General features: G+C 34.0%; 1 long non-coding RNA gene across 1 annotated transcript; it reads right to left on the reverse strand.

Annotated features, from left to right (window-relative positions):
- Window positions 1-863: 863 nt before the first annotated feature.
- LOC107058547 (uncharacterized) lies at window positions 864-3,981 on the reverse strand. Its single transcript, XR_001472108.1, has 3 exons — window positions 3,834-3,981; window positions 3,674-3,745; window positions 864-1,092 (listed from the first exon to the last, which is right to left on the reverse strand). It is a non-coding gene; the product is annotated as an uncharacterized lncRNA (long non-coding RNA).
- Between the last annotated feature and the right edge of the window lie 7,530 nt (window positions 3,982-11,511).

Below are 11,511 nucleotides of genomic sequence, written 5' to 3' on the forward strand. Positions count from 1 at the left end.
TAACTACTCAGTTAAGCCTAGCCTACCTAGACGCCAAGAAACTGCTAAAGAAACCTAAATGCGAACTTTTAGCTTTGTGGGGCCAAATCCTAATGGAAGTAGGCCGGAAATTCATGGGTTCTGACCCCCCCCCCTTCCCCCCCTCCCCTGTTGAAATCTTTTTTTCTTTATTATTCCCAAACTTGGAGAAACCTAGGAGGATTTTTTGGAATAATCCCCATCTATGTATTTTCTAGGTTTTGGTCTCGTCAGCCCTGCTATAGCAGCCATCAAGCCACTACAACAACAGTGCCATTAGCGGGAATTTTCCTGCTATGGCGACTAACATTAGCTTGGATCAAATTCAAATTTTGAAATCTTTGTTGTGTCACCCCAATTTAAATTTGCAACATATTTTCAAAATAAATTGAGGTTACGCACGAGGTACCTTTTGAATAACGACAGAACATGCCGTTATAAATATAAAATTATACAAATTAGCTATTAAAAAAATTATATTCTTTATTTTAAAAAATATAAACTTAATTTACTAAATAAAATGATAAATTTGATACATGCTTAATTTTTTTTCATCGTCTTCTTTCAAAATTACAATGAGAGCAAGTAATTTTAATTTTCTATGTTTAAGAAAATATTTTTAAGTATTTATTTATACTTGTGATGAGATTTTTTAAATATTATGATGCGAAAATGTTATGTTGAGGATGATACCACACAACAAATACCTTATAATAAATTGATCCAAACTGACATAATTCCAAGCAACATAATAAAAAAAATTAAAAACATAAAAACACTCATATAAGATACTGTAAAAATTAAAATTGAAATGCATAATTCAATATATTACATCTTATGAAGTTTTTCTCTAAAAAGTTAACTCTTTGTCATATTGGGTTTGAGTGTACCCAAATTTATTTGGCGCATACTTGGAACGTGGAGGATGGTGTTGTGGATTTGGTCCTCCAGGAGCTGAACGCATGGATGCCTTCAAATTTTTGGAAGTTGTTAACTCTACCAGAGATCGATAAATCTCTTTGATTTTTAACGAATTGACAGAAATATTCTCATTCCTGATTGCCCCAACTTCTACTGATGTATTGAGAAGGAGAAGAACAACAACAAACATGAAGAAATGAAAGTTATTCATGATGAAACTGAAAATAATATGATTTTTCTTCAAATGTGTTGATTTTTGCTTTTTATGATTCATCTTTATATAATGTTTCAAACTTTTTTTTTCATCTTAGTAGAGTAAATTGACATAGACTTTTTACCTAAAAAACATCAAATAGGATTAGTCATATTTAATGAAAACATTTATGTTATCTCAAATGTCAAATATCATTTAATGCAAACATTTATTTAACTTATAATTGAGTAAGTCATCAAATACGTCATGATTTTAATATCTTTTAGAAAAAACCTCTTTTGAAATATCCTAAGTATAAAACAACTTAAGAAAATACTTTAAAAAAAAGAGTGACCACTTAATTTTTTAAAGAAATTAAGAAAACTTAATTTAAAAAGATCTTAACAGATAAACCTTTAATATTTTAGAGAAAATGGATAAGAGGTTCTTATCTATGTTTTAAGAAGGTATTAGCATTTAAAGTAACCGCTAACGTGCAGTTATCCGACGATTTGAAAACTATTTAACTAACTTTGGGAAAATGACTTTTGAAATAAATTAAGGCATTTAAAACTATTTAAAAAGAAATTAACTTTAAATACTTGAAATGATTCGGGAAGAGAGTAAACTTTATCAAAAATGACCAAGTAAGGAAAGGTAATCAAATAAAATCATTTAAAAGATTAAATTAACATGAAAGGTTCATCTTTAGGGAGATTTAATCAAATTAAACTAGGCATTTGAAGTTAAGAGTTTTAATACAAGAATAAGAACAAGCAAATAACAATAATAAAGTAAAGAACATTTTCAAACTTGGGCCTTTTTGCCCAAATTCAAAGCTGTTGGGCTAGCAGGCCCAAACTTGTCCTAAATTCTAAATTAAGTTGCACCGATTGGGCCTTGCTTTGGCCCAAACTTCGCTTTGAAATCTGTCCATTTTAGTCCTCTTTTGGAGTGGTGTTACACTTGGGCTTTTCTAGCCCATTTTTCGTCCTTTTATCAAGTATACATCTCTTTAGATTAAAATATATCAAGTGTATATCAACATTATATACCAGTACATATTGTCTGTATACAGCCTATTTTTCCCTATATCTCTGTATATAAGCTATATATAGGTTATATATAGCCCATTTTTCCCACTATCTCTGTATATAAGCTATATATAGGTGTATACAACCCATTTTCAACCTTTAAACCCGGTATATTAGCTTCCATTTTAACTGTGCATACTTATTTCCCATGAGATGAGATAGACTCGAAGAAAAAGACTTTTGGGCCTTTGTGGCCCATTAGGAAATGCAAAATAGAGTCCAGTGGACTGGCGGAGGGATTCATACGACAAAGAAAAATAGGAACCACATTAGTGCAAGGGAAAATTCAATAATTTGAGGGAAAAACACATTCAAAACGGGTTGTGGTGCAGTGGTGGGACTGCTTCATCCTTAACCAGAGATCTCGGGTTCAAGTCCTAGGTATGAAAAATATCTTGTTGGAAGTGCTCCCCGAATGAGCCCTGCAGTGCGCGATCAAGATTTAGTCGGAGTTCTAATGTGGACTCCGAACACCAGGTGGGAAGCCAAAAATAAAAAACTCAAACATAATCAACTCACACCAAAAAATAAACTATGCTAAGTGTGGAAGTTCAGGTGGACATTTGTAATCATATGAACTACGCTCATGGTTTATCAATCTTGGAAGCAACTTCACAAAGATTTAACAACTTAAATTTATCCATTCATAGGATTAGAAATTTAATTAATTCAAGGGAAGTGCTAAGGATCAAACTCAAACTATTCATGGTAGGGTTGTTCAAAATCGAACCGAAACCGATAACCCGAACCGAAAAAAAGTTATTGATTTATCAGTAATGGGTTATTGGTTTAGCAGTTTTGATAACGGTTTTGATTTTTTTTTGTTATCGGGTTATCGGTTCTTAAACGGTTTGAGGTTTTTTCTTAACGGGTTAACCGATAATCCGATAGTAAATTAAATAATTATATTTATATCATTTTGTATATAAAGTCCCTGACTTAGAGTTTGATTTCCTACTTTTATTTCTGGTTGTCTCAAACACACTTGGTTGTTCTACAATGTAAAAGTGTTTGATTTTGAGCAAGATGTAACTTGTGAACTCATGTATGGTTCATTTGGTTTGTCACCTTGTTTCCAAGTGATTTTCAAATTTTTTTGTTTGTCAAATCTTAACGGTTAAACCGATAACGATCAATAACCGATAAACCAATAATCGATAAGCTAATATCTTAATGATTCTATAACGGTTTAGCATCTCTACAAATCGATAACCAATAAGCCAAACTAATAAACTTCAAAACCGAATCGAACCGATCGATACGCAACCTTAATTCATGGCATTCCAAAGGAAACACAAGTGAAAAACAATCTTGTGGTTCAAAATATCAAACATGTAAGACATTACTACGATACTAGAAATATTATCTAACAATTAAACCTACAAGTAAACTACATACTAAAACATATTAAAAACCAAGAGCTAAAGAAAAAAGAAAAGGAAATTACTTCTGCCAATATGAATAATCAACTAAAACATTCAAATCATGTCAAGAACAACAGGCAGAATCCCATCCTTTACTGAAAATTATCAAACAAATAATCAACTAAAACAAAACAAGCAAAGCTGATACGAGAAAGAGGACTTAAGAGTAGCAAGCTTGCATACATTTTATGGAGCAGCGAAGCTGAGAAGACCAAGTTGAAGATGACTTCACCTGTTAAGAATGAAATCTCCGACGAAAAGCTTCAAAATGAGACCCCGAGACTCAAAATTCTTAACTTAGTAACTATAGAAATCAATTTCTTTTTTATGAATCTATATCTCTGTGTGTCTCTTCTGTCTCCAAACTCTCTAATAATTGTCAGATTTGAATTCAAATTTCTCTTGAGGACAAAGAACATGCTTCAAATTATTCCCAATCTTCAATAAATTTGGAAGGGATTGATGAGGAGAGACGTTTGATTCGAGTAGCATGAATAGAATAGCAGAAGAAAAGTATACTCGATGAGACCTTTCGCTAGTCCAAAATCGTTAACAAAGATCAAAAGATTCAAACTAAAGAAGAGGAAGCTAGAAAGTTAAATAAGAATTTGGGAAGAAGAACTTTATAATGGAAGAAACTCTTTAATTGGATTTGTTTTTTTGTGTTGGTTACAAATGAATAAGGTCACCCCTATTTATACTTGTGTGGGATGGTTCTAGCTATTACAAGCTCTAGATTATTCTTTCATTTACTACAAAAATATCTTCTCTAAAATATCACCAAGAAAGTTCTAGTGAACTTATCTTCTAGCAATTTTTCTAGAATATCTAGATAATTCTTCAGGGAAATTTCTCTAGAATATCTAGATATTTCTATAAGATAATTCTATGTGTTTCTATACTATGAAATTCTAGAGAAATCTATGTCATGCAAAAAAATCATCTTTAACTTTTTTCACACTTCCCCCTAAAGTGATTTTTCAAAACTATTCTAATCTTTAACTTTTTTCACACTCCCCCTTAAAGTGATTTTTCAAAACTATTCCAATATGGTCGCAGAAGAAATCAAATGAAACTTTTGGAAGTGACTTGGTGAAGATATCAACAATATTCTCCTGACTTCGTACCTTCGAAGTATATATAGTTCCATCAAGAACTTTTTCTCGAATCAAATGATGTTCCAAATAAGGGGGAGGGGGGGGGGGAGTCGGAGAACGGATAAGGGATAGGACGAATTCCAAATTTGAATTCAAATTTCTCCTAAGGATAAAGAATATGCCTTAAATTATTCCCAATCTTCGATAAATTCATAAAAGATTGATGAGGAGAGACGTCTAATTCGAGGAACATGAAGAGAATAGCAAAAGAAAAGTATACTCGATGAGACCTTCTGCTAGCACAAGATCGTTAACTAAGATTAGCAGATTCAACTAAAGAAGAGGAAGCTAGAAAGTTAAAGGAAGAATATGGAACGAAGAACTCTGTAATGGAAGAAAACTCTTTAATTGGATTTTAAAAAAAAATAAAAATTGGATGGTTACAAATGAATAAGGCCTCCCATAATTATACTTGTGTGGGGATGGGTCAAGATATTACAAGCTCTAGATTTCTTTCATTTACTACAAAAATATCTTCTCTAGAATATCTACAAGAAAGTTCAAGTGAACTTATCTTCTAGCAATTTCTCTAGAATATCTAGATAATTCTTCAAGGCAACTTCTCTAGAATATCTAGATATTTCGTTAAGGTAATTTTCTATTTTTCTATACTTGGACATTCTAGAGAAATCTATGTTATTCAAAAAAATCATCTTTAATTTTTTTTCATACTCCCCTTTTAAGTGATTTTTCAAAACTATTCCAATCTGGTCGCGGAAGAACTAAAATGAAGCTTTTGGAAGTGACTTGGTGAAGATATCAACAATATTCTCCTGACTTCGTACCTCCGAAGTATATGTAGTTCCATCAAGAACTTTTTCTCGAATGAAATGATGCTCCAAATTTGGGGGGTAGGGGAGTCGAAGAACGGATAAGGGTTAGGACAAATTCCAAATTTGAATTCAAATTTCTCCAGAGGATAAAGAATATGCTTCAAATTATTCCCAATCTTCAACAAATTCGGAACGGAATGATGAGGAGAGACGTTTGATTTGAGGAGCATGAAGAGAATAGCAAAATAAAAGTATAGTCGATAAGACCTTCTGCTAGCCCAAGATCGTTAATTAAGATCGAAAGATTCAACTTAAGAAGAGAAAGCTAGAAAGTTAAAGGAAGAATTTGGAATGAAGAACTTTGTAATGGAAGAAGACTCTTTAATTGCCCTTTGGGTTTGGGGGGGGGGGGGGGGGGGTTGGTTACAAATGAATAAGTCCACCCCTAATTTATACTTGTGTGGGGATGGTTCTAGATATTACAAGCTCTAGATTATTATTTCATTTACTACAAAAATATATTCTCTAGAATATCTACAAGAAAGCTCTAGTGAACTTATCTTCTAGCAATTTCTCTAGAATATCTAGATAATTCTTCAAGGCAACTTCTCTAGAATATCTAGATATTTCGTTAAGGTAATTTTCTATTTTTCTATACTTGGACATTCTAGAGATATCTATGTTATTCAAAAAAATCATCTTTAATTTTTTTTCATACTCCCCCTTTAAGTGATTTTTCAAAACTATCCCAATCTGGTCGCGAAAGAACTCAAATGAAGCTTTTGGAAGTGACTTGGTGAAGATGTCAACAATATTCTCCTGACTTCGTACCTCCGAATTATATATATAGTTCCATCATAACTTTTTCTCGAATGAAATGATGTTCCACCTCAATATGCTTAGTTCTTGCATGAAATATCAGATTGTTTGCGAGCTTGATGGCACTTTGGTTGTCTCCAAAGATCGTAGTTGGCTTTGATATAGATAGATGTGAATCTTCAGGAAGTCTTTGGAGCCATACACATTCTTGAGCAGTAAGAGTTGCTGCTTTATATTCCGCCTTTGTAGTTCACAAAGAAATTGAGTCATGCTTCCTGCTGCACTAAGAAATCCATGTTCCGCCACAGAGAAAAATATAGCCTGATGTAGATCTTCTATTATCCATATTACCACCAAAATTTGTGTCAGTATACCCGATTAATACCAAGTCATTCTTTAAAAAATAGGTCATATCTGATGTTGAGTTTATATACTTTAGAATCCTCTTTGCAGCTTCCATGTGTGGCTTTCTTGGTGACTACATAGATCTATTACATATCTAACAGAAAAAGCATTTGGCCTTGTAATAGTCAAATACAAGAGACTTCAAACTAGAGCTCGAAAAGGCTTGGGATCTGCAAGAAGTGAGCCTTCTTCATGTGTTAACCTTGTGCCAGTCTCCAGAGGCGTAGAGCACATTTTGCTTTGTTTCACCCCAAAGCTGTCCACAAGCTTCTTGGAATACCCTTCTTGGGTAACAAAGATCCCTTTATCCGTGTTTGTTACCTCTAATCCAAAAAAATGATGTAATTCTCCTAACTTCTTGATATCAAATCTTAGGGAAAGCTCTCCTTGAAGCCTTGCAACTTCCTCATCATTTTTTCATGTTATTATCATGTCATCCACGTACAAGAGAACAATCATATGCAAATCTACTTTTTTCTTAACAAACAAGCTAGGATCTGAATATGATGCGGTGTAGCCACAAAATATAGATATTAAGCAATTTTTCCATACTATGCTCGTGGAGCTTGCTTGAGTCCATAAAGTATTTTTTTAAGTTTGCAAACATAATCAGGATATAAGTTAGAAACATACCCAAGTGGTTGCTCCATATAAATATCTTTTTCAAGTTCTACATATAAGAAAGCATTCTTCACGTCAAGTTGCCATAGTTTCCAACCATAAGAGGTTGTCATGGCTAGTACAACTCAAACTAAGATCATCTTAGCCACAAGACTGAAGGTTTCTTCGACTCTTCTCCATATTTGAGAAAAGCCTCGAGCAACCAATTTAGCTTTATATTTGTCTATGTTGAAATCTGCTCTTCTTTTGATTTGTAAACCCATTTGCAAAAAAAAGGTTGTACATCTCTTGGTTGCTGCACAAGGCTCCAAGTTAGGTTTTTTTTTATTAGAGCCTTCATTTCATCATCCATGGAAAACTTCCACTCTTTGACTCCTTTAGCTTCTTTAAAAGATGAAGGTTCTTCATCCTAAATTGGCCCTGCAAAGAAACAAGAATACGTAAACCTCATCTTCTTGTTGAGTTTTCAAGCTCCCCATTTTGCTTAGCTCCTTAACATCTGTATTACCTAGGGAAGCACTTGTGATGGGCAAGTTTGACATTCCGGGGTTCAATATTTTAGAACCCTCTCATTTTGATACAACTCCATAATACAAGGAGGTTTCATCAAATATGACATCCTCAGAAACAACAAAACGATGAGTTTTTGAATCCATGTACTTTCAAGCCTTTTTACTTTAATCATATCCAACAAAGATGCATTTTCTTGCCTTGGGATCCAAATTTGCTCCGTTGAGAAACAGGGATATGAACATAACAGATAGAGCCAAACACTCTTAGGTGTTTGATGTTAGGCTTTTCTCCAAACATTAATTCCTAGAAAGACTTCATGTTGTTTGGAGAAAGTGGAATCTTGTTGATCACATAAGTTGCACATTTCATACCTTCAGCCCACAGGGCTCTAGGTGAATTTTTGGCATGAAGCCAACTTTTACATGTCTCTATTAAATGTCGACTCTTTATTTTTGTCACTCCATTTTGTTGTGGCGCATCAGCACAAGTAAGTTCTCTTTTAATTCCATGTTGACGACAAAAAGAGAGAAATTCCTTAGAAGTGTACTCACCACCATTATCTGTTCTCAACCTCTTTTGTCTTGAGCCAAGCTCGCCTTCAACTGTTTCCTTGAAATTCCATAAGCTTGTTGAGAACTTCAGATTTGTGCTTCACAAAATAAACCCATGTTAATCTAGTAAAACCATCAATAAAAATTAGCAAATAAGAACAACCGGAGAATGAAGGAGTTCTTGTTCACCCTATCAAATCACTATGAATTAGCTCTAGTAAACCAATGCATCTTGACAAGGACCTATCAAATGAAAGACGATGTGCCTTTCCGCATTGATATCCATCACAAATTTCTACTCCAACAAAATTGCTTAAGTTAGGTAATCCTTTTGCTAGATTCAATTTTACCATTTTTAAATTTTCCATGTTAAGATACCCAAGTCTAGCATGCCATAGATATGCAGTATCATTGCTACTCATCTTCTCAATATATGAATTGGAGGCAGATAAAACATATAAATTATTAACTCTCTTACCGGTATGAATGACATCCTCCTTGAGCTCTTTGATATTTTGAAATAACTTTACGTCATGTGGTCCAAATAGGAAATAAGTTCTTGCATATACAACATTTTCTACTGAAAATAGATTTTTCCTCATCTTTGGAACATGAAACACACTATTAGCAATGATTGAATCTTCCTTCTTCTTGTTGATGACAATTGTGCCTTCAAAATCTATGTGATGAACCGTATTATATGTTGTTACAATGACGTCATGACCATTGTATTTATGGAAGTCAAAAAATTTAACTTCATCTCCGATGAGATGATGCCCGCATTCTGAATCCACAATATAGTCTCTTTCAAAATTAATGGAGGTCATTGTGTTTACTGCTCGAGTCTCATCTACAAAACACTTTCCCCAGTCTTCTTCTTCTTCAGCAACTTTCTGGGTTTGAGACATATTGCTCTCCTTGGCTCAACAAAATCTTTTAATGTGTCCAATTTTTCCACACCGATAACATTTGAGAATCTTATAGTTATTAGTAGACTATCCGTCCTTTCTTGGCGGAATTGAACCATTTTGGAATCGAGAGTGTGGCATATCTCTTACTACTTTTCTTTAAAATTTACTCTTGTTGGATACAAGAGAATTTTCTTCCCCTTTTTGGATTGATACCCCAGCCATTTATTTGGCTAGTAGCTCTTGTGATGACAATAGATTCTCAAACTCCTCCCGGGATGGTTGTTAAACCCATCCTTGAATCGATGTAACAAAGGGAATATATTCTGATTTCAAACTATGAATAATATTTCTTCTTATTCGTGCTTTAGAGATAGCCTCCTACGGATTCAGTAGAGATATCTCAAAACATAAGTTCGTAATATTCAAAAAATACTCGACTATAGAGAGATTACCTTGAGTGGTGTTAGCCAGTTTATTCTCCAATATCTATAGTCGAGCTTCATTCTTCTTGTTGAACAAATGATCGAGGGTCCTCCATATTTCATGAGCTGATTTACACCTTATAATATGATCAAATAAACTAGAGGAGCTTGACCTCTTCAGGAAAAAACTTTGTCATAGCATTAACTTGCTTCCACTTCTTATATGTGTTACTATTCTTCGATCCATCAGCAAGAGGACTTATGTTACTCCCATTAACAACATCCTACAAATACTTCCCACAAGGTATGATTCCATACATATCTTCCATACCTTGTAATTGGACTGGCTCAACAACTCCATCTTCAATCCGTCAGCACGACCGTTGAAATCCATATAGAGAAACCAAATGAATTTTCCACTAACACGATCTCAAAATTTAAAAAAAAAATAAAAGCCAATGTGTGGCTATGGCTCTGATACCATGAAGAGAATAGCTCAAGATCGTTAACTAAGATCAGAAGATTCAAGTAAATAAGAGGAAACTAGAAAGTTAAAGGAAGAATTTTGATAGAAGAACTTTGTAATGGAAGAAGACTCTTTAATTGGATTTGGTTTTGGTTACAAATGAATAAGGCCACCCCTATTTATACTTGTGTGGGGATGGTTCTAGATATTACAAGCTCTAGATTATTCTTTCATTTACTACAAAATATCTTCTCTAGAATATCTATAAGAAAGTTCTAGTGAACTTATTTTTTAGCAATTTCTCTAGAATATCTAGTTATTAATTCAAGGCAACTTTTCTAGAATATCTAGATATTTCTTCAAGATTATTTTATAACTTTCTATACTAGTACATTCTAGAGAAATCTATGTCATTCAGAAAAATCATCTTTAACTTATGTCACAGAGCAGGGACACTCGAGTTAGGACGCACGAGTAAGGAGATGCCTCCGGTCCAGGGGTGGAGCAAGCATATTGTTAGGGCATCATCCAAACCCCTTATTGTGGAAAATATTACTATTTACACATATTTAAAATTATTTTTTATATATATATAAGATGTTGAACCCCTTTGGCTTGAAAATCCTGTCTCCGTCACTACCTCCACCTAGCCTATTCGAGGACGAGGCCGCGTTTCTAGAGCTTGTAGAATTGTCGGAAATGAATGGGGAAGACAATGTAGTGGTGTATTGACTTTAGAAGATTGGGATATTGAAATTTGGAACAGGCGTGGGAATTGGAATACTATAAGAGAATGATCTATTTTGGTCTCAAAAATTGGCTAGAGTTGGGGACTTGATCAATTGGTACTTCAAGTGGCTCATAGCTCTAAGTATTCTATTCACCTGAGCTCAGCTAAGATGTATAGAGAATTTAGGTAGCACTATTGGTCAAGCAACATAAAATGAGATATAACAGACTATGTCACTCAATGCTTGAAGGCTAGTGGTGAAATTTAGAGGTTACCCATTCTTGAGTGGAATTGAGAGCGGACCACTATGGATTTCGTTGTAGGTTTACTTAGTCATCTCATGGTGTTGATAATATTTGGGTCGTCGCTGTCACGCCCCGAGGTTAGCCCCTTGACGTAAACACGGGACCTAGGATCACGAGTGACCCCAAGCTAACCCTGAGCTTGCATATCATAAGCATACTAATAATAACTGAATGAAATGTAAACTATG

Source organism: Solanum tuberosum, unplaced genomic scaffold (genome assembly GCF_000226075.1).
Source record: "Solanum tuberosum cultivar DM 1-3 516 R44 unplaced genomic scaffold, SolTub_3.0 scf00536, whole genome shotgun sequence".
Classification (NCBI taxonomy): domain Eukaryota; kingdom Viridiplantae; phylum Streptophyta; class Magnoliopsida; order Solanales; family Solanaceae; genus Solanum; species Solanum tuberosum.